The sequence below is a fragment of the Pelodiscus sinensis genome, chromosome 1 (genome assembly GCF_049634645.1).
Source record: "Pelodiscus sinensis isolate JC-2024 chromosome 1, ASM4963464v1, whole genome shotgun sequence".
NCBI classification, from domain to species: Eukaryota; Metazoa; Chordata; order Testudines; family Trionychidae; genus Pelodiscus; species Pelodiscus sinensis.
The window spans coordinates 234,408,237-234,431,179 of record NC_134711.1 but is presented as its reverse complement, the minus strand read 5'-3'; the positions used below and the strand labels follow the sequence as shown (position 1 = coordinate 234,431,179).

Here is a 22,943-nt window from a genome sequence, read left to right as displayed (position 1 = left end):
TAAATTACATTTAAGTAATTTTTAATTTGTTCTTTTACTATTTTAGATTCTGAACTTACCTCATTTTCACAAGCTTCAGGGGGCAGCTCAGTTAGTCTGTACAGAAAAAAACAACAAATAGTCTGGTAGCACTTTATAGACTAAGAAAACATGTCGATGGTATCAGGAGCTTTCATGGGCACAGCCCACTTCTTCAGATGACTGGAGTTTTGAGTTTAGGATGTGCAGACCCAAAATAAATAGGAGAGAAGGGGGTGGGGAGCAGAGTCTAGGAGCAGAGGGTATAGAAAATTCAGGAAGGTAGAGGGAATGTTAGGCATCCAATAACCACGAACTGTTTGGGTGAAAACCAAAACAAAGACATCGTTAAGCAACTCTACCATTTCCACATTTTCTGTTATTTTTCCCATGTTCGTTGAGCAATGGGCCTACCCTGTCCTTGATCTTCCTCTTACTTTGAATGTGTTTGTAGGATGTTTTCTTGTTACACTTTACGTCTCTAGCTAGTTTGAGCCTGTTTTGTGATTTGGCCTTTCTAATTTTGCCTGTACATACTCCTGCTATTTTTTATACACATTCTTTGTAATTTGACTTAGTTTCCATTTTTATAGAACTCCTTTTTTATTTTTAGATCATTCAAAATTTACTGGTTAAGCCAGGGTGGTCTCTCACCATACTTCCTATCTTTCTTGCATAGTGGAACAGTTTGCTCTTGTGTTCTTAATATATCTTTTTGAATCACTGACAACAGTCTTGAATTGTTTTACCTCATAGACTAGTTTCCCATGGGATCTTGCCTACCAACTCCCTCAGCTTGCTAAAGTCTGCCTTCTTGAAATCCATTTTCTTTATTTTACTCTCTTCTAGCATTCCTTAGAATCATGAATGCTACCATTTCATGATCACTTTCACCCAAGCTGCCTTCCACTTTCAAATTCTCAACCAGTTCCTCTTTATTCATCAAAATTAAATCTTTAATAGCCTCCCCTTAGTAGCTTTCTCTGCCTTCTGAAATAAAAAATGCTCAGAAATAAAACATTGGTCAACATTGAATTTCATCTGTGATCACTCTGTCTATCCACTTCCCCTTGTTAGGTCCCTCTGAAATTTTTCATGTTCTTCTCTAGTCTTGCCTCAGTCAAATGTTTTTGTGCATTTGCAAATTTTGCCAACTCAAAAGTCAGGCTTTTGCTGTTTTTGTAAGCTGTTTTTCAATATCTCCACCTAAACCAGATAAAATTACATTTTGCTTGGAGATTATGAGTTCATTTGAGCCTGAATTGCAAAGCAAAACTCATAAGGTGCAAACTCTTGTGAATAAAAACAGAAAATAACCATATGCACCCTTGCATAGCAAAATGGCTGACTTTCACACAGCTGTATATAATATTTTCTGAGACATTTGTGGATAGATACTTACCAATCTACTGTGAAGTATGTTCTGTATGAATGTATTTAATATGTGCTAGGGAAAGATTTAAGGACAACAAATGGAAATATATAATATCCCCATGGTCCATATAAGAAGTTGATTTTGGGTGGAGGGGTTGTGCTTGGACATATGTACAATTTTGCCCTACATGCTCACACATTCGATCCTGTCTTTTCTTAGGGTTGAGGATACAGCCACCTGATTACTATATATATCTAGTTAAAGAAAGCATTATCTTCTGTGTTCTGAGCTGAGCATCAACCATCCAACAGTATAGGTGTCTTCTCGCCAAAAGAGGGAATTTGTTTCTTGTGAAGCCATTAAAACTAATCTGACCATGCTATTAGAGACTATAAAAATGATTAAAACTTTACAAAGAATTCTTGTCCAGCTGTTAGCTGTTTTATCCACTAAACCATGAGCAATTCTTAGCATAAAAGTATAATTGGTCTGTTGAGGTTTCAGACTTGAATTACCCACAAGTTTACCGTAAGATGATTGGAATGCAGTATTCCGTATGGTGAAACACTTGGCTGCCAGGATAGCCTGGGAATATATAATAATAATAATAATAATAATAATAATAATAATAACTTTGGTTCATAAGAATCAGGTTGGAGATTAGGTGGGAAACTTTGGTAAAGATAAATAATTTAAATAGCTGTTTGTCTATTTCATAGTTTTTCAGACTAAATTCATATAATGTCATAGTATTTTCATAAAAAATAACAATCTTGGTGGTTCATGAACACATTAGGCAACTGAACATTTTGATTGCTTTGTTATCAGACCTGATCACATGATTAATTCAAAGTTGTTAATTTTGTGCATTTTCACATACATGATACATTGTTCTAGCTTCACTATAATAAATGAAAAGAACATTCAGTGTGCAAGGTAAAGCTAGTATCCATAAATCAAATCTCAGTAAACCTCATTTTTAAAAAGTCATGAACATATCTACTATAAACTAAAATCAAAATTCAGATCAAACTAGCATTTCCTTCTGAATCCTGTGAATTGATTGTTTTGTCCTAGAGTTCTCAGCTAGAGTTCTGTTCCTGTACATACAATATTATATTTGTGTAGAAGCTCTCCATAGCAACTAATGAGCTCCTGAGGGTAAGGAAAGAAATAAAGCTCAAGTTTGATTTACAAAAATGAAGCAGTCATTTTCCATTTTCACTGTTGAGTTTGAAATGATTCACAATTCAACTGCATTGTTATTAGCTTCCCGTACAACTGACATGGAAAACTTAAACTAACCTTAACAACACTACAATGCTCTTAGAGAACCACTTTAGCAGTTTCCGTATGTGCTATATGTGGAGCAGTGCTGTGTGTGCCTTTATTTTTCTGTGAATAGGGGCCATATCTTGCAAGCTACATGAGCTGAACTGAGGAGTGGAGTGCATAAACTGAGCTGTAGTAAGGAGTTCACTGGCAGTGACATTAGGGCTGTTTCATTACTACTACTCCTCTTCTAGGATATAATAGCAGCCATTTAATTTTATTTTTCCTCTGTATCTGACTTGTCCTTGATCTAACATACTTTTTTTTTATCTGTTTATTATCTGAATTCTGAAACTACCAAAATGGAATCAGTGTCAAAGTAGAATAGGAAAGAAGACAGGATGTATTTCAGAGCATGTCCTTTTTGGGATACCTCATAGCACATGTATTTCTGTAAAGCACTGTTTTGCAGAATGGGGTAGGAGCTATGGTAGTTCTCTATGAAAGGAAAAAATAATAATGTATTAAATTGATTGTAGTCCCTGAGTTTTACTACTGATCATCTTATCAAGGTAGTTGTAGTCTCCTCGGGCCTCTCTTCCCCTTTTCATGGCATGAGTCCATATCATTCATTTCTGTCTTTAGGTTCTTATCTTTCTCTATGTCCTCTTCTGCATCTGAATCTAGAAGAACGGTGAGCAATAGGCAACCCACAGGCCAGATGTAATTCACCCGGTTTAGCTATTGGTGGGTTGCTGGTGCTTTACTTACTTGCACATCCACAGGTATGGCTGCTTCCATTTCCCATTGGATGTGGGTCACAATTCCCAGCCAATGGAAGATGTGGGATGCGATGTCTCGGTCTGTGCTGCTTTGCTGCTTCCTACTGCTCCCATTGGCCAGGAATGGTGATCCATGGCCAACAGGAGCTGCAAGAAGCTGTACCTGTGGACATGCAGGTAGATACAGTGCCAGTGGCCCTCCAAGAGCCAACTCTGGTGAATCGCCTCCAGCTTATTGCCCATCCCTGATCTAGAACTACCCTCTCGTTGTTGTTCTCTGTGATTTTGGTGTATCCAGAAGATTTCCTACAGAAGGTGAAATTTAGGATCCTTTCTGAAACAAAAACTTAGAAATTATGAATGCAAAGAACTTAAAGACCTAGATAGTCCTCCTCTTTTTGGCAAGTATGTCGTGCTACTCAAAAAATATACATACACATAGGATTCCAAGTCTATATCCATCCTTGCTGTAAATGCATGACAAACCATACTACTTTCCAGTCACTGTTCTCATGAGAAAAAAAAACCCTCTTAGCTTTAATTTTCTATTTTACTGCTCTCATTTGTGGCTGGGTATTATCCCCTGGTGCTGCAAGTAGAATAGATAATTTCCTTCTATAGATCTCTGTTCAAGTATATGAAAATTACAGTAAAATCTTCCTTTTTTCAGGCTCCTTTTTATATATGACAAACTTGTCGATATACTACAGGGAAGTAATACCTAAGATAGAGAGATAGGTTCTTTATTCCTTGATACTTTCCTCCTACAGAAAACCAGTCCTTTCATATTACAAACCAATCTCCTATCCTTCTGAAATGTCTCTAAACCCTGGATAACCTTTCCTATAGTGTGTGATCTAAACTTTATGCAGTATGCCACTTGTGACCCCTATATATTCTCTATTTGAATTTGAAACATAGTCTGTTATTTATCCAATTTATGATCCTGTTGAATTCCTTTACCAACATTATGCATCATGACTCTGCCTTCATAGTATTACTCAGAACCAAAAGCCATTTTTCTCTCATTCATTTCATGAATACTTAACTTCCTCCCCCATGCCCATGCCAGCCTATATATAACACATCAACCATTTCCAAACAATGAAAACCATGTCCCAGTAACCCACTCTATTAAAAATTCACCTTTTACCTCACTAGAAATGTTGTGCTGTTCTCCTTTTTGGTTTTAGGTGAATTTACACATTCATCCAATGATAATTTTCATCATTTTTACTACAATTGCAGTTTTGTTGGGATTTTCCTCTGAAACGCTATGTGCGGTCTTGAGTAATCCTTGGAGGCCCAAAGAAAGTTAAAAAATAAATAAATAAACTAAGGCATGGGAGTGGTACTTAGGAGACCTGGACTCAATGCCTGACTCTGCCACAGCTTTCCTGTGTTATGTTGGGTAAGTCATGTTGTCTCTCAGGGTATGTCTAGACTGCACCCCTCTGCCGGCAGAGAGATGCAGATTAGGCAGGTCGAAATTGCTAATGAAGCGGGGATTTAAATATCCTGTGCTTCATTAGTATAAAAATGGCCGCTGCTTTTTTTCGCCACGGAGTTTTATCGGAGAAAAGCGGCAGTCTAGAGGCTGATCTTTTGCTAAAGAAAGCCTTTTCCGATAGATCCCTTATGCCTTGTAAAATGAGGTATACAGGATCTATCGGAAAAGGCTTTCTTTAGCGAAAGATCAGCCTCTAGACTGCCGCTTTTCTCCAACAAAGCTCTGTGCCGAAAAAAAAGCAGCGGCCATTTTTATGCTAATGAAGCAAGGAATATTTAAATCTCTGCTTCATTAGCAATTTCAATCTGCCTAATCTGCATCCCTCTGCTGGCAGAGGGATGCAGTCTAGATATTACCTTGATGTCCCAATTCCCCATCTGTACAATGGGGATAATATTTACTTTTCCCTACCATTTGGTCTTATTTATTTAGATTGTAAGCTCTTCAGGGCCAGGACTCTTGCTAGTTTATATAGCTCCTTGCACAGTGGGGCTCTGATCTCTGTTGGGAATCTCACGGTACTACTATAATACCCTTCTGGCGGCCTTCATCATCGCCAATATTTGTCTTTCTGTGGGAAAAGGCTACATAGAAACATAAGATCAGCCATATTAGGTCAGACCAAAGGTCCATATAGCCCAGTATCCTGTCTGCCAACAGTGGTCAATGCTAGGTGCCCCGGAGGGAGTGAGCAGAATAGATTATCATCAAGTGATCTCACCCCTGTCACCCATTCCCAGCTTCTGACAAACAGAGGCTAGGGACACCATTCCTACTCATCCTGACTAATAGTCATTGATAGACCTAACCTCCATCAATTTATCCAGTTCTTTTTTAGCCCTGTTATAGTCATGGCCTTTGCGACATCCTTTGGCTAGTACCCTGAGAAAGGAGAACGTCGCCCGCCCTCAGGGTTTAGGGCTGAGTCAACTTTTGCCACCAGCTTTGTTTTTATGGGGCAGCTATAGTTCAGGCCCATGCCTGCAGGGATGCTATCAGAATGAACAGTTTTTCAGAGCAGAAAGCCAGTTTTAATCATTAAAAATGGATGGGACGTACCGTTAAAATTCCATATGAATTTACAAACCCCATTGCGTGTTTTATGAAAGTACTACAATGCAGGTGTCTATTTTGCCTGTTTTGTTGGCACTGGCAATTGTTTTTCTATTGTGCCCATGAGAACATTCAGAAGACGGAACGCTTGGATAAATAAAGTTGGTATAATTTCCTGAAATTCAAATTAAAAATATCTTTTTGAGCCCTATGGGTTTAGCACCATGGTAATACCCTTTGATTAATGATTTTTTTCCTGTTTCTCCAAGAGACTTTCTTCAATTTCCGTGTCAAAATGCTACTGCTCATCTCAGAATATCAAAAAAGGCAAAGTTAATAAATTGCACGTAATAAATTCAACTATGCTGAAACCATTATCACCAGAAATCCTTATAACACTACACACACACGCACACTTTTGCTATTAGTCACTTCAGCCTGTCCTTGCCGCAAGCTAAGTATGAAAATGTCAGAGATTTTTCATGTTGGAGATCTGATGAGATTGTAGCCAGTTTTTTCCTTCGGAAGCCTAGGCCTTATGTGCATGTTTGTTTTGTGAATTGATAAGGAAGACTTTCTAGTTTTGCTGCTTCACTTTAAGAAGAGTTAGGAATTTAAGACACGCTATGTTTGCCAATATCTACTGGTATTCTTTCAGAATTATATGAAAGTAAGCATTTCCTGAGCTGAATCTGTTGTGTGTTAATGTCTAGTTGTTTAAATCATTATAGAACTGATAATTGAATCCTCAAGGTATTGGAGGTTTGGCTTGGTTTTGAGGACAACAGAGCAGATAAAGGATTACCTGAAATTTTGTCATAGTTTGTGTTTGTCTTCACTACGTTTCAAAATCAGCACTGCTGCCATTGATGCAGTGATGCCAATTTAGTGGCTCTGACGAAGACACATTAAATTGGTGGGAGAGCACTCTCTCGGTGACTTCAAGTACTCCACCTCAATAAGAGGCAGAAGCTATGTTGTAATATAAGTGCCTTAACTAGCGTAACAAAGGGTACGTCTACACTGCACAGCTATTTCAAAATAAGCATTCTGGAATAGTTATTCTGAAATAACTTATTTCAAAATAGCACATCTACACTGCGGGAAGCCTCAAAATTAGTCCAAGGCAGGCTTCCCTAATGTAGCAGGCTTCCCTAATGTAGTCATGCTATCTCGATTTAGAGCCCCAGGAGGCACTAGAAAGGAATAACTTGAAGTGGTCCTGGTGAGGGGCTATTTTAAAATAGCAGCAGTAGAGCATCTATACACGCCTTATTTCAAAATAGCTATTTCAGAGTAGGCTCTATTCCTCATAGAATGAGGATTACAGATTTCAGAATAAACCATTATTATTTCAAAATAACGGAATGGCTGTGTAGTCGCCCGCATTGTTATTTCAAAACAACATGCTAGTTATGCTAGTTATCTCCAAATAACAGTGCAGTGTAGACGCACCCTTAGATTGACTTACAAAATGAGTGCAGACAAGGCCTACATCTAAAAACCACTCTGACAGTCAGAAATAAGATAATTGTTAACACAGTTCCACTCTTTGTTTTCATTGGCTACTCAGACAGTAGCTCGTCAGGGCAGGAGACTTTAGGTGTATGTATAGTAGTTGGCGTAATGGAAACCTGATCTTTATCGGATGCACCTATAATGCAAATGATTAATGATTATACTGTTGCAAAATGTAGAAATTTAAATTGTTAAATTGATAACTGTGAGCTACAGACTAAGAAAGCTAAAGCATTAAGTCAAGACATGGTTAAAAAAGAACAGGCAAAAATAGGTGGAAAATGGAAAGGAGGTTGCTAAGGAGGGAAAGATAACTAATAAATGTTTCAAGCACACAAGGATCAAGAGGTCAGTGCAGGATATGGTAGGGCCTCTTCTAGGAAAGAAGGGTAATTTACTGATGTAAGAGATACACTAGACTAGACAGTGCAAAAGCACCAGTGTGAATCCTTTATCTCCATGACCACTTTTTAGAAAGGATGGGGAACAGACATAAATTTCCCATGGGAGGAAATGGGGAAGGGAAGAGAGAGAAAGAAAGAATAAAAATTCAGGATCTGCCATAAAGGGAGATCAAAATAGATTCTAAGATATTCCAGTGTGAACATGTCACATGATTTTTTAAGCTCTAATGGAAAAAATAGGCTATTTAATAGTAATTACATATAATATGAAGATATATTATTTTGCATTTGAAACAGCAAATAATTTTTAAAACACAGGTCTAGTGTAAAAAGCAACTGTGTGATAAACAGCACCTTCTTACTCCACAGATCTGTGCACAAGAATAAGATTGGAAGGTTTATTATTTCTGTTGCCTCCTATGTGCCATCCCAGCATTTAAGCCCCCTGCAATTTCTCCATAATGATTTTCAACTGATCTATTTCTCTTCAGTTCTTTTGCATTGGTCTTTATTCTCACTTTAAAGTTGTCAAAGGTGGGAGTAGCTTTTAATCTGTTTATTTTTTTAAAGGGAAAATCAGGTTTGATCATGAGGTATGCTTTCTGTCTCACACTAAATAACAAAATCTCTGCAGTTGGCCCGAAGGGGGAAAGTTTTAGAAAAAATCTGTTTCAAAAGAATGAAATACAGCCTTTTCAAGGCTTTGGTTCAAGTACTTATCAGTAAAGAGCACTCCAGAAATCTTTTATCCTATCAAAGCACATGTCCTTCTCCTTCACTGATGGAGCGATAGAAAAAGAGCTATGCATAAGTTGTATTGCTGTGGCATAAACAATAACGATGAAGACAACTAATTATTTAAAAAAAAATCAGCCACAAATACAATTAGCTGAGTCCACCACTGGCTTTCAACTTATGTTTGCACCAGACAAATGTGTCACTGCAGGGTCTACTGGTGAAATGTTTACAAGTTTCAGAAAGGAAAGCAGGCTGCTCTCACCTGCATGCACACACAAGAAAGAAAGAAAGAAAGAAAGAAAGAAAGAAAGAAAGAAAGAAAGAAAGAAAGAAAGAAAGAAAGAAAGAAAGAAAGAAAGAAAGAAAGAAAGAAAGAAAGAAAGAAAGAAAGAAAGATGACAGGCTTTTCCATATCAAGGCACTTTCCTGTCATGTTTTTATAATCAATGTTTGTCTTTTAAAAGGAAAACCTCCCATGTAGTATAGCTGAAAGAGCAAAAAACAACAACAACAAAACCCACTTCTTTGTGCCGAATATCAACCATATGCTGGCCCTTGAAATGAGAAAAACCAGAGTGTGGTAAATGAAGAACTATCTTTGCAATTAAAATATGCTTATCCTACTCAGGTTCATGGACCTTGGGAATTAAGCAATGGGTTAATTGTAGCAATAGCATTTTACAAATGTCAGAGTGCACAACTGTGGGGAAGCAACGTTGTGGTTTGACTGGGGAACCAGTGGAGCACTGTAGTAGCAATGCCTGGCGATTGGCATGCTGGGAAGCAGCTCTTGATGCTCCCTGCAGTGTTATTCTACTGACATGATACATAGATGGGAGGGACCATGATGGTGCCATTGCCCCATGCAGATGTGACACACACCTTGAGCTCCTCAATATAGCCACCAAAATGAGAATAGGGCTTTGGCTTTGGGTGTCTTCTATGCCTTATAATGGATCAGTGAAGTCAATGGAAAGATCCCCATTGATTTCAATGGGTTTTGGATCAAGCGTCACACAAGCAGAGCCATAATTACGTAAGGACAGCTGTACTGGGTCAGATCTAAGCTCTGTCAAGATCAACATCCTATCTTCTGACAATGGCCGATGCCAGGTGCTTCACAGAAAATGCACAGAACAGGGAACCATAAAGTGATCCATCCCCTGTTGTCCACTTCCAGCTTCTGACAAACAGACTAGGGATACACAGTTGCATCTCTGACCACCTTTGCTAATAGCCACTGATGGACAGCCCCACCATGAAGGTTTCTAGTTCTTTTTTGAACTTTGTTATATTTTTGATATTCACAACATCCCCTGGCCACACGTTCCACAGGCTGACTGTTTTGTTCCCTTTAAATCTGTGGCCTAGTAATTTCATTGGTGACTTCTGCTTCTTGTGCTATGTGAATGACTAAATAACACTTCCACATTCACTTTCTCCACACCACGCACAATTTTATTGGCCTTTATCATATGCCCCCATAGTCCTCTCATTTTCAAACTGAAAAGTGCCAGTCTTTTTAAACTCTCCACATACTGAAGCTGTTCCAAATCCTTTATCATGTTTGTTGTCCTTCCCTATACCCTGTCCAATTCTAATACATCTTTTTTTGAGATGGGGTAACCAGAACTGCACACAGAATTCAAGATGCCAACGCACCACAGATTTATATAGTGGCATTATGATATTTTGTTGCATTATTTATCCCTTTCCCAATGGTTCATAAAATTCTTTTTTTAATATTAGGCCCACTGTATTTTGGAAAAAACATTAACTCTTAGGAACCTATAGTTATGCAGTTTCCCAAGTGGTACATCTCCTGGCCCAGAATGGAGGGTAGGTACTGTTATGGAGGGTAGGTACTGTCATGAAAGGGCAGTTCCTGTCCCATGGATCCAGGCTCCCCTTTAAACATTGCAACCTGCCACATGTCATAATACCAATCAAATTTGCCCTGGCTACACTTCTGTCATGGGACAAATTTGAGTGAGTTGCACTGGCTGGATTAGAGAGCCAAGCCTAGTCCAGCAGTATAGAAGCCTTTGCTGCATGGTGATTACAGGACAGTATCTTTCTCTAATCCCCCTCTCAAAGGGCCTCCCACCAGTCTTGGATTAGCACCATAGTGCTGGGCAGAGATTGCACATAGAATCATAAAATACTAGAATGGGAAGGAATCTTGAGAGGTCATTAAGTCCAGTCCCCTGCCCTCACAGCAGGACCAAGCACCATCTAGACCATCCCTGACAGACATTTGTCCAATACGCTCTTAAAAGTCTCCAATGATGGGGATTCCACCACCTCCCTAGGCAATTTATTCCAGTGTTTAACCACCCTGGGGTATGTCTACACTACCACCCTAGTTCGAACTAAGGTGGTTAATGTAGTAATTCGAAGTTGCAAATGAAGCCTGGGATTTAAATATCCCGGGCTTCATTTGCATCTTGCCGGGCGCCGCCATTTTTAAATCCCCGTTAGTGCGGACTCCATGCACGCGGCTCCATGCACGTGTTTATCAGTTAGCCATTTCCAAAGGAACAGCACACCCCAGCTTTTCACTCCCACCTCAGATCACCGTTCCGCTTCACGCACAGCGATTAGGTTTGTTTACAGTAAAATCAAATCTGAATGTACTTCACACACAAAGCACAGTGATTCCAGATAGCAAGCAGAGGTACCAGGCACAAATTGTTACATACAAGTAAAATGGAAACGTACAGTCTAGAGTCTAGATTTCATTAACCAGATACTCGAAAGTCTGATAAAATATTGTTCACTCCAAATCCTTGCAGCTTTGTACAGCCAGACAGGCTCTGAGCCTTCTTTCATGAGACAGCCACAATGTCAGTTTGCCTGCGAGATGAAGGTTTTAGAGTGTCTTCTTGCACTCCGAGATATAACAGACCAATCTTTACTCATAAACAAGACACCCCACTATTGTTTGTTTCATCTTGTAGATTTTCTCTTTGGCAGTTTTCAGAGTATCTCAATTTGCACCCAGGTCTGTATCAAATGGGAACACAGTGTGAGGCACAGGCACCAACTCCCTGGGTGCTGCAGTGCTCGAGCACCCACTGAGAAAAAATAATGGGTGCTCAGCACTCACTGGCAGCCAAGCTCTCCTCTCTGTTTCCCCCCACCCTAACACCTCACACCTGTCGGTGGCCCCACTGAGCTGCTACTCCCCTCTCCCTGCACCTCCTGCCACCGGTTGTTCCATGGTGTTCAGAGGCTCCATGCAGGTGGGGGAGGAGCAGAGTAGGGCGTGCGTGGAGTGAGGGCAGGAAGAGATAGAAGGGGCAGAAGCTTGGGGCAAGGGGTGGAGTGGGGGTGGGAGACGGGCAGAAGCTTGGGGGAAGGGGTGGAGTGGAAGTGGGGGAGGGGCAGAAGCATGGGGAAGGGGTGGAGTGGAAGTGGGGGAGGGGCAGAAGCTTGGCGGACGGGGTGGAGTGGAAGTGGGGGAGGGGCAGAAGCTTGGGGGAGGGGTGTAGTGGAGGTGGGAGAGGGGCAGAAGCTTGGGGAAGAAGCTTGGGGGAAGGGGTAGAGTGGGGCAGGAGCAGGGGCAGGGGCAGGTGCAGAGCAGGGGCAGGAAGAGGTGGGCTGGAGTTGGGGTTTGGAGGAAGGATGGAGTAGGGGTGGGAGAGAGAAGGGAGGGGGAGAGCACACCTCAGCCCCGATCAGTGCCTATGGTGTGAGGCATGCAGCACACAATGCATAAATTGGCCAGACAGAGAGATAAATGTCATTTACTTCCTATCTAACACAAGTGTGTCCTTGAGGTATGTCATCTCCCAGTGACCTACCTTAACTTCAAGAATTTAAGAGCATAGTATCAGGTTAGGTACATAATTCGTTAAATATTATCCGTGCGCGCGTTCTCTAATGATTATGATCATAGCTGTGCTCTCTACCCAGCTTATGTCAGCCTGAGGTAAATTATTATGCAGATGCCAACCTGGGGACCCTGCCAACTTAATGCACCCCCTGTGCTCTCTGCCAACTGGAATCAAGAGGCCCTGAGTCACAGGAGGGTGCCTTAGTAGAAGGTTAGGGAACTACTGATTTAGTTTATCTGCTATTTTTAGTCTGTGATTTATGAGATCATCAGAATCCCTTACAGTAATTAGCACTGAATTATCAATCGCTCACCATCTTTTGCATGTTAACACAGGAAGGAGAATTATAAGAATAATTCCACATTGCATAAGGGAAGCAAAGGGCTCTTTCACCAGGTGGGTGGAGGGTGTTGTCCAGTATGGAAGGTAGACTACCATTAAATCTGCAATGTGGGTATTGCAAAACATCTCATGTTACACAGCTGGAGTAGAGTCATAGGGTGGCTTGCCCCTTGCGGGCCAAGCCTGATTATGATGGAGGCACACCTCGATGGGAGCAGCAGGAAGACGCCAGGCTGCAGGCCCTGTCGAGAGTTCTTTTGGAGAACTGAGGTTTGGGGGGGACAATAGCTTCCAGCAAAGTGACTGGGGACTGAATGAAATGCAGAGGCTGCTGCGAGTGGGTGGAGAAACCTGAACCTTGGGGAGTGAGACGACAGGCAGGAAAGGCCTGGGACCAAATGGCTGTCCATAAACTTTGTTGTAAACAGTTGTTACATTAATAAAGCAAACCCCAAGAAAGGATGGAAATGGACAATCATCTGTGAATTATTGAGGAGGCCTGAAACTGAGGCTGCTTGCAGGGTCTCCCTGAGGTCACCGGGGGCTATCTGGGAAGAGCCACTTATTGACAAGTAGACCATGGCCACGATTCTCCACTACAGCTAAGCTGCATTCTGACATAATGGGCAGCAGGAGCTACAGGAGGCCAGTTGTGGCTACCTCATCCTTCGCTGGTCTAACTTTTACCAAAACCAAGCAGCAAAGGGCCAACTCCAGCTTCTGCCGTTGCTGTACAGGAGCTTTCAGACACACACAAAAAATGGTCTATTGGAGTTTGCTTTGACCTTGCCCCTAGACTGCCCTTCCCTTGCTGAATCAAAGCCTAGAGCACAGTGTTTAATTTATAATGAAAGAAGTGCAGGGACTCAGGCAAATTTCTCTCATTCATATCTGATGTGGCAAGCTCAGAGGTGAATGGGCTATGAAATGTAAAGCCCATATTTCCATGGTATCCAACACATAAGCTGCTAGTCACATGTGGCTATTTGGCTGGCTGAGTGGAGCTAGTTGGCTTGAACAATGTGGCTATTTGGCTAGTTAAATATGCCACCTAACGAAGAGAGGAAGGAGCATCTTTGCAGGCAGGCTTGCAAACCTAGTAAGGAGGGCTTTAAACGAGGTTCGTCGGGGGACAGTGACCAAAACCCTGAGGGGAGTGGTAAAGTCGGATACCGGGAAGAAATGCAGAGAGGAACGAGCAAGAAAGGAGGATCCCTGATTTGAATGGAGAGGATAGGGCGATCAACTGATTATCTGAGGTGTTTGTACACTAATGCAAGAAACCTGGGAAATAAACAGGAAGAACTGGAGGCCCTGGCCCAGTCCAAGAAATATGATTTAATTTGGATAACAGAGACTTGGTGGGATGACTCGCATGACTGGCGCACTGTCATGGAAGGGTATAGACTGTTCAAGAAGAACAGGCAGGGGAGAAAAGGAGGAGGAGTTGCACTATATGTAAGAGAACACTATGATTGCTCTGAATTCCAGTATAAAGAGGGAGAAAAACCTGTTGAGAGTCTATGGGTTAAGTTTAAAGGAGCAAACAGCAGCAGTGATGTTGTGGTTGGTGTCTGCTTCAGGCCACCGAATCAGGTGGGTGAGGTAGATGAGGCTTTCTTCAGACAACTGAGAGAAGCTTCCAGATCGCAGGCCCTGGTTCTCGTGGGGGACTTTAATCACCCTGACATCTGTTGGGAAACCAATACGGCAGTACACAGGCAATCCAGGAAGTTTTTGGAGAATGTTGGGGATAACTTCTTGACACAAGTGCTGAAGGATCTGACCAGGGGCCGTGCGCAGCTTGACCTTCTGCTCACAAAGAGGGAGGAACTAATAAGGGAAGTAGAGGTGGGTGACAATCTGGGAAGCAGTGATCATGAGATGGTAGATTTCAGGATCCTGAACAAAGGAAAAAAAGAGAGTAGTAAAATACACACCTTGGACTTCAAAAAAGCAGATTTTGACTCCCTCAGAGACCTGATGGGCAGAATCCCCTGGGATGCTAACATGAAGGGGAAAGGAGTCCAGGACAGCTGGCAGTATTTTAAAGAAGCCTCATTGAAGGCACAGAAAGAAACCATCCCGACGCGTAGCAAGAGAGGCAAACATGGTAAGAGACCGGATTGGCTTACAGGGGAAATCCTTGGTGAACTTAAGCACGAAAAGAAAGCTTACAAAAAAGGAAACTTGGACAAATGACCAGGGAGGGGTTTAAATGTGTAGCTCAAGAATGCCGGGCGGTTATCAGGAAGGCAAAAGTGCAAATGGAATTGCGACTGGCTAAGGATGTGAAGGATAACAAGAAAGGTTTCTACAGGCATGTTAACAAGAAGAAGGTGATCAGAGAGGGTGTGCGGCCCCTACTGGATGAAGGAGGTAACCTAGGGACAGATGATGTGGGGAAAGCTGAAGTACTCAATGCTTTCTTTGCCTCTGTATTCACGGACAAGGTGGGCTCCCGGACTAATGCAGCATCATAACACTCCTGCACCCCTCCCCAGGTCCCAAACCTGAGCCTATCAGAAACTGGAACCCCCTGTCCTGAGCCTCTCACATCCCCAAACTCCTGCACCCTCATACCCCCAGTCTTCTGCCACAACACTCCTGCACCATCCACACATCACAAATCTGTGTCCCGAGCCCATCATACTCCCAGCTTCCCTGCCCTGAGCCCCTCATGTACCCCAGCCCAAATTCTTGCACCCTCACAGCCACAAGCTGTCCAGCCTGGAGCCCTCTTGCTGGGACAGCACACTGGACTTTTTTTTTTTTTTTTTTTGCTCTGCAACTTTCTGCCCCGGTATGTGGCTCTTCACACTCTGTTCACCGCTATTCTGGTTCTTCAACTCTGATGGGCTGGCCACTCCTGCTCTTCCCCATTTCACCATTGGACATGAGTGAGAAAGAAATTGCAATGTTGCCATCATTGGTTGGTCTTCTCTTTGCCCCTATTTGCCTTCTGTGCCTCTAGCTTCCAAAGTCTAAGTTATATGGCACTGATAAAGTGAAGTGTTTACATATTTGTTTTGATCTTTCCCTATGGTCCTTTCTTATAAGCTATATGTAGTGACCCATTTTGCTAAGAACCATTACAGTTCATATTAAATGCCCTTAACCTTTGTATATATTCAAAGATTAACATAAAAGTCAATGTAGTGCTGTGGAAAACTGCAAATTAACATTCCTGAATCTCTCTATTATCTACAGATCAGGAACAATGTAAACAGCAGCAGTTCAAGCTCCTCTCTCTTCTTTCCACCTGCTTGCTTGAACACTGATCTAAGGGACTACTTCTAGAGTGACTACTTCTAGAGTGAACGGGTAGGTCACTGTCTGTGCATGTCTGTTCAATCCTAAAGCTTACAGAAAGAATGCCAGTGAATGCTGATCTTGTGGATGGAGAAGCATTTTTCATCATGTGTTCTTATCAAAATGATCATTATAATTTCTGAGTCTTGTTGGCCTTTTGGATGAAAAAATGATACCAGTTGGAGACTGTCATTATCAAAGTCCAATAAAAGGCTTCTTTAAGTTTTTGTGCTTTTAAAAGGGACCATAGAGAGGAAAGTATTAAAATTGCACAATGACGCACAAAATAGTTCCTTGTGAGTGATGTCACAAAAACAGCTCATTCAGGGTATGTCTACACAGAAGCATTATTTTGGAATAACATTAGTTATTCCAAAATAATAAAGAGTGTGTCTACACAGCGAGACTATTATTTCAAAATAAATTCAAAATAACGGGAATCTTACTCTGGCTCCTGTAACCCTCATTTCACGAGGAATAAGGGAATTGAGGGAAGAGTGTTCTTCCTTCAACTTCCTGCTGTGTAGACAGCACCAAAAGCCAAATTAAGCTATTTCAACTTCAGCTACACAGTTAACATAGCTCAAGTTGTATAGTTCAAATCAACTTTAGCCCTGCTGTGTAGAAGGAAAACAAACTAGAAATGATAACAAAACTCTCAGGAAGACTTTGTCCATACAAACAACTCATGTTGGCATAACTGTATTGACATGGCTCATACCTCACCCTTCTCCCTCTCCCCCAGTGCTCACAGTGCTATGTCTACAAGAGGGTTTCTCCCACCAGCATAGCTATCGTCTTTTGGGATGGTGGACTACTTACGCTAGTGGGAGAAGCTCTCCCATCTGTATAGGCTGCATAGGTAGCGTTGTCACTAAGGGTATGTCTAAACTACATGGCTCCATCAACAAAGCCATGTAGATTTGTTTGTTTGGCAAAGGGAAATGAAGCCGCAATTTAAATAATCGCAGCTTCATTTAAATTTAAATGGCTGCCGTGCTGAGCCGACAAACAGCTGATCAGCTGTTTGTTGGCTCAGCGCGCTAGTCTGGACGCTCCCCTGCCAACATGAAAGCCCTTTATCGACCTCCCTGATAAACCTCATAACGGGGAGGTCGATAAAGGGCTTTCAGGTCGGCGCGGGAGTGTCTAGACTAGCGCGCTGAGCCGACAAACAGCTGATCAGCTGTTTGTTGGCTCTGCGTAGCAGCCATTTAAATTTAAATGGAGCCGCGATTATTTCAATCACGGCTTCATTTCCCTTTGCCGATCAGCCTAATCTACATGGCTCCATTGATGGAGCCATGTAGTTTAGACACACCCTAAGTGCTGTAGGAGTGAAGGCAGCTGTACTGCAGCAGTGCTGTAAAGTGCAGACTAGCCCTAAAAGTTAAAGGAGAGTAATTTGTGACCACTTTCCCTCCAAAGCTAATACTGACTAACCATCAAGACCTTTAGCATTTAATAGATGAATGGCACTGTTTATGTTCTAAATTGGTCTCAACTAGGTGGCTTGAGTGGTAAAAAAGCCCATTAGGTTATAGTGATAGAACAGAGTAAAAATCAGCTATGGACAAACTGCAAAAGATTAAGAATTTGGGTTCTGTCCAGATAAGCACCTAATAGTCTGGAGGATTATCCAAAGCTTATCAAAAACCCCTTGAGTCTGCAAAATTTAGCTGGAAATCTCAGAGGAACACATTTTCTCATGATATTTCCAGCTAAATATTATAGACTTGATTTGGATAAGCTTCAGATGATCCACATTATGGGTACTCATCCAAACTGAACTGAACCTCTGACTTTTGGAGGGTCTCCTGACACCATTAACATTTCCAAATGGCAAAATACAGAGAGAACCAAAAATGAAACAGCCAAGGAATTAAGGGATAAAGAAACAACCCGTACAGTAAATAGAAAAGGGTCATAAACGCAAAAAGGAAAACACATTGCCTCCTTGAGCCAGAGGTACTGCTAGTACCATGCAAAGAAACAACATAATCAGTTTTTGATGTATAGAGCTGCAGCAAAAGGAGGAAAAATCTCAAGGTTCTGCAATATTTTTACTTTACCTGGCTACACCAAAAATAGATTAGTTTTTGCACCTAAGATGTTTCAGCGAGTTAATCTATAATGCGGATAGGACAAAATCTTGGACTCCAAAATGAGGAAAGCTACATTGTGTGAGTTAGAAATGAATTGTATTAAGGCGTCTGAGGATGTGTATAAACCAGTGCAAAAATATTTTCAAAGCACATGTATACAACTACTATGACTTCAACCTTTAAATTGGATGCTGCAAAAAGAGAAAGTTACTAATGATGGTTCTGATACTGCTACCTTCAGGGTCTGAGATTTTTTATTTTGACTTCAAAGGGAAGAAGGATCAGACCCAATATTTGCAATATAAAGCTTTCTTCATGATCAGTCTGCAAAGCAACAGGTATTGCAGCTCTTTCATGTAGACTGAAAGATCTGCAAAGAGAAGTTTCCAGCTGAGATAAATTTAGCAGAGATTCTCTAACTGGGACAGAAAAAGGTTCACTTTTGGATCATGATACAGCTGCTGCCTACAAACCACAGAGGGCTTGGTTCAATTCTCAGCTGCCATAACAAAGATGTCTACTCAACAGGCTAAATATCTATGACTATAAAAGGACTTAGCTCAAATAACATCACTGGATTTTCACCCATTTGTACCAGCAGACTATTTGGCCTAACTAATTCAGTCCCCAAAAACGAGATTTGCTCTAGTATCTTGCCATCAGTTAGCCAGCACAATAGAACTAGCTTGTAATGTTTTTAAAATCAATGTATTTGGATGCTGTAGCTACTGCATAATGAATAGCTGAATGGAATCTCTGCAAAGCATTTGTCACTAAATTTTGCCTGCTTTTGCAATAGCATAACATCTATAAAATTGTGGCATTTTTGCAAAATGTTTCACACTTTTAAATGGGTAAAGTTTTGTGATTTTTTCATTGTACATTTTGCAGCCTATATATGTTTAAATTTCTTTTAATTTTTAGTTGGGTTGATCGGTTATCACTAGTGAGAGGTCAAATGAGATACATTTTGATTCCTTTACTGGTTGAGTGAACCCTTTGTATTTCCAAGGGAGACAGAAACCATTTTGACTGCATTTTTTGGAAGAATATGCTATTATTAGAAGTCTTCCTTCTGAACAATAAAGCAAAAATTAGTTCACCTTTTTTATTTACATCAAAGCAAAACTGATTTACAATTAACCATGTACTTCTCTTTCATTACTGATACATACTATGCCAGATGAGTGTTTGATGTGTCACATTTACATAGGATGTACCTATTATCAGTTTATAACTGACTTTATTTTCCTGCCTTTGAAAGGTTTACTATATACTTTGATATTTTCCTTATTCATCATCTACTTTGATCTGACAAGAGTGTAGGGCATCAACAGGGAGTTTGTGATAGTCTCTCTGCTTGCATCACATTTGTTATGTTGTATTCTAATGGCAACTGCTCACTGAGGTCTATGCAGTGTAGGTGTAACAGTGTCAGTTGCAGGGTATTAGAGAGACAAGGTGAGTGACATGCTGGCTACGTCTACACTGGCCCCTTCTTCGGAATAGGCATGCTAATTTAGAACTTTGGAATAGGGAAATGCGCGGGGGATTTAAATATCCCCCGCGGGATTTAAATAAACAAGGCCGCCGCTTTTTTTCCGGCTTGGGGAAAAGCCAGAAAAGAGCGTCCAGACTGGCGCGATCCTCCGGAATAAAGCCCTATTCCGGAGGATCTCTTATTCCTACTTGAATAAGAGATCCTCCGGAATAGGGCTTTATTCCGGAGGATCGCACCAGTCTGGACGCTCTTTTCCGGCTTTTCCCCAAGCCGGAAAAAAAGCGGCGGACATGTTTATTTAAATCCCGCGGGGGATATTTAAATCCCCCGCGCATTTCCCTATTCCAAAGTTCTAAATTAGCATGCCTATTCCAAAGAAGGGGCCAGTGTAGACGTAGCCAATATGTTTTACTGGACCAACTCCAGTTGGTGAAAGAGACAAGCTTTTGAGCGGCACAGAGCTCTTCTTGAGATCTGAAAGCTTGTCTCTCTCACCAGAAGAGGATGATCCAATACAAGATACTGCCTCACCCACACGGAGGTCTACTCAGTTGAGTAAGGTCATCTTTCCACACAACAAAAGAGGCACTTTTGCAGCAGCAACAGCGGTAGGGGAAAAAAAAGCAATCGGGCACATCTTCAAGCAGTCACAAGTATCAAGGGGGTCACAGCACGGTACAGAGCAGGAGGCGTAACATCAGCAGCATGGTTTCCTGATCACAAGTCACATCTCATCTTGACACATGCAACGAGCTGCTGCAGACAAATGTCTGGCTAATTTTCACTAGAATTAGCAAACAAACAGGGACTGGGGATATGCTTTGAGGGCAGAATATCCATAAAGAAGATCATGCTGATTTGTTATTATTGCTATTTATATTGTTGTAATGCCCCCTCCCCCCACCATCAGATCCTTTTGCTAGGATCTGTACAACATATAAGAAACAAGATCCATGCCCTGAAGATCTTATACCCTAAAAAGACATAAAACAAACAGAATACAGGGGAAAGAGGCACACCAATCGGCAATCAGAGAGTGTCTCTAGTTGAAATGGTAAAGCCCCAGCTCTTCTCTCTCTCTCTCTCTTTCTCTCTCACATACACACACACTCACATAGCCCCTAGATACATCTGTCTGTCTGTATTCCCATTGCTACTTCTTGGTGAAGAAGGAGCTACTCCTAAGGGTTGGTTCTGCGTCCCTGTCCTGCTGCAGAATCTCGAGAGGAGGGTTCCTTCTGGCAGGATTCATCCGATCCGATATAGCCAAGAAAATATCCTCCCCCCCCTCGTTTTGCTCTGCTCGTCCTAGATCCATAGTTATTGTTGCAGCCTGCATTATTGAATAGCTATGACACTTCAGATGCACGAATAATTACAGAGCTGTAATTGCTCTACTTAATTAGATCTTGTGCAGGTCTAGTGAGGGGGCTAGAGTCAGTGCACATCACTGCTGTATTGAAATCTTCTTCATGCACAGCAAACACAAAAATCCAAACAGTACAATGCGAAGTGCAAACTCTGCACTCCCAGGAACATTTCTGCTTTTGGCAAGGGAGTGTAGTAAATGACAGTCGTCGGTCTTTTCCATCTCTACTATCTACATTGCTGTACTCAAACTGTTCTGCTGCTGTTCCACTTGCTGTGCTAAGTCTTGTGGAATATATGAAACTGGAACGCTCTGGGAGCTCATTCTACTATAGGGGCCTGTTGGTGTACTTTGGCAGGAGTCGGCCATCAAACTTAGTTGCTTTGTACTGCTTATCACAGCTTACTCACCACTGCTGCTTTGAAAAGCTGCCGTGGCATTCTACCCTGGAAATAGTGGGTTTGTGACACTAAAAATAGAATGTCAATGCTAAACTAATGACAATGCAACAATTCAAAATGATCAGTCATAATGCCAAGCAAACAAGGAAATGCCCAACAAAGGCTATCATGGAATTGCTAATTCACACACCTAGCGGGGTTTCACAGAAGGGGCTTCAAAACTTATTAATATATTTGTACCATGCTAGCACCTAGGAACCTTATCCACAGTTCAGGGCATTATTGTGCTAGATGCTGTATGGATAAATGGCAGAGAAGCTCTGGTTCCCACCTCAGAGAGCTCACTATCTACCTGTCAGATGGGCACAACCAGTGAACAAACCAGACAAATTCAGTGTGTGTGGGTTGGCAGGATGGGGAAACAGTGAAACAGAGTTTAGTAGAAAAGCAGAAGCTGTGACTCATCATTTGCCTAACCAATGTCAGACTGGAGTGATTTGTAGATGTTCTCAGCGGGAGATGATTTTGGGGAGGGAAGTATAAAAGAATGGGAGAGGAGTATAAGGAATGGAGTTTTTCGTTGCACTTTAGTTGTGTGGACACTCTTTCGAAAAAAGTTTTTCCGGAAGATCTCTTCCAGAAAAGCTTCTTCCGAAAGAAGCTTGCAGTCTAGACATAGCCACAAAGTCATTCCTGATTAACAACATGTAGAGCCTCATATTCCAGAATCAGAGTGCCACGTTCCTCTTAAGCTTAGCACACATTCAGAGTGCATAAAGCTAAACAGAAACAAGACAGTCGAATCAGTCATGGTTACACAGGAAAACTCCATTTGTAGACAAGCCCTTTATTTCAGGTGCTCTGTTAACTTAGAAGAAAAATTCCATTACATGGTTACTTTATATCTATAAACTTATCCATCTCTAGAAGCAAAATTATCATTGTTAAAATAATATCTGTGGCTGTTTCAATATTTCTGTGGAAGTATATGGAGTAACTGACCATATTTCCTGGACACTGGCCTTTGTATTGCCAAATGAATGTTTCATTAAGGCATATATTCTGGCTGTCGCAATTTGTCATGCCCAGTTTAAGACATAGTAAAAAAAGGCCTAATTTTCAGAAAGAGCTGAGCATCTACCAAGTAAAAATCAAGATGGTTTGAGGGGTATCAAGCTGGTCACCCAAAATCACTAGCCCCTTTTTGAAATCTTAGTCCTAAATATGGTGGAGGGGATCCCATTGCTCAACATTAAATACTGCAGGTAAGATTCTACTACAGGCAGTCCCCGGGTTAGGTACAAGATAGGGACTGTAGGTTTGTTCTTAAGTTGAATTTCTATGTAAGTCGGAACTGGTACATATTGTAGGGGAAACTCTAGCCAAACATTTCTCCAGAGCTCA

At 41.5% G+C, this 22,943-nt stretch overlaps 1 protein-coding gene across 1 annotated transcript in view; it reads left to right on the top strand.

The window, feature by feature from the left end:
• Window positions 1–22,943, top strand: part of ST6GAL2 (ST6 beta-galactoside alpha-2,6-sialyltransferase 2) — a 318,315-nt gene that overhangs the window by 124,013 nt on the left and 171,359 nt on the right. The window contains exon 2 of the mRNA XM_006114562.4: window positions 16,062–16,175. The gene's annotated coding sequence lies outside the window, so the exon portion shown is untranslated. The remainder of the gene's footprint in view (window positions 1–16,061; window positions 16,176–22,943) is intronic.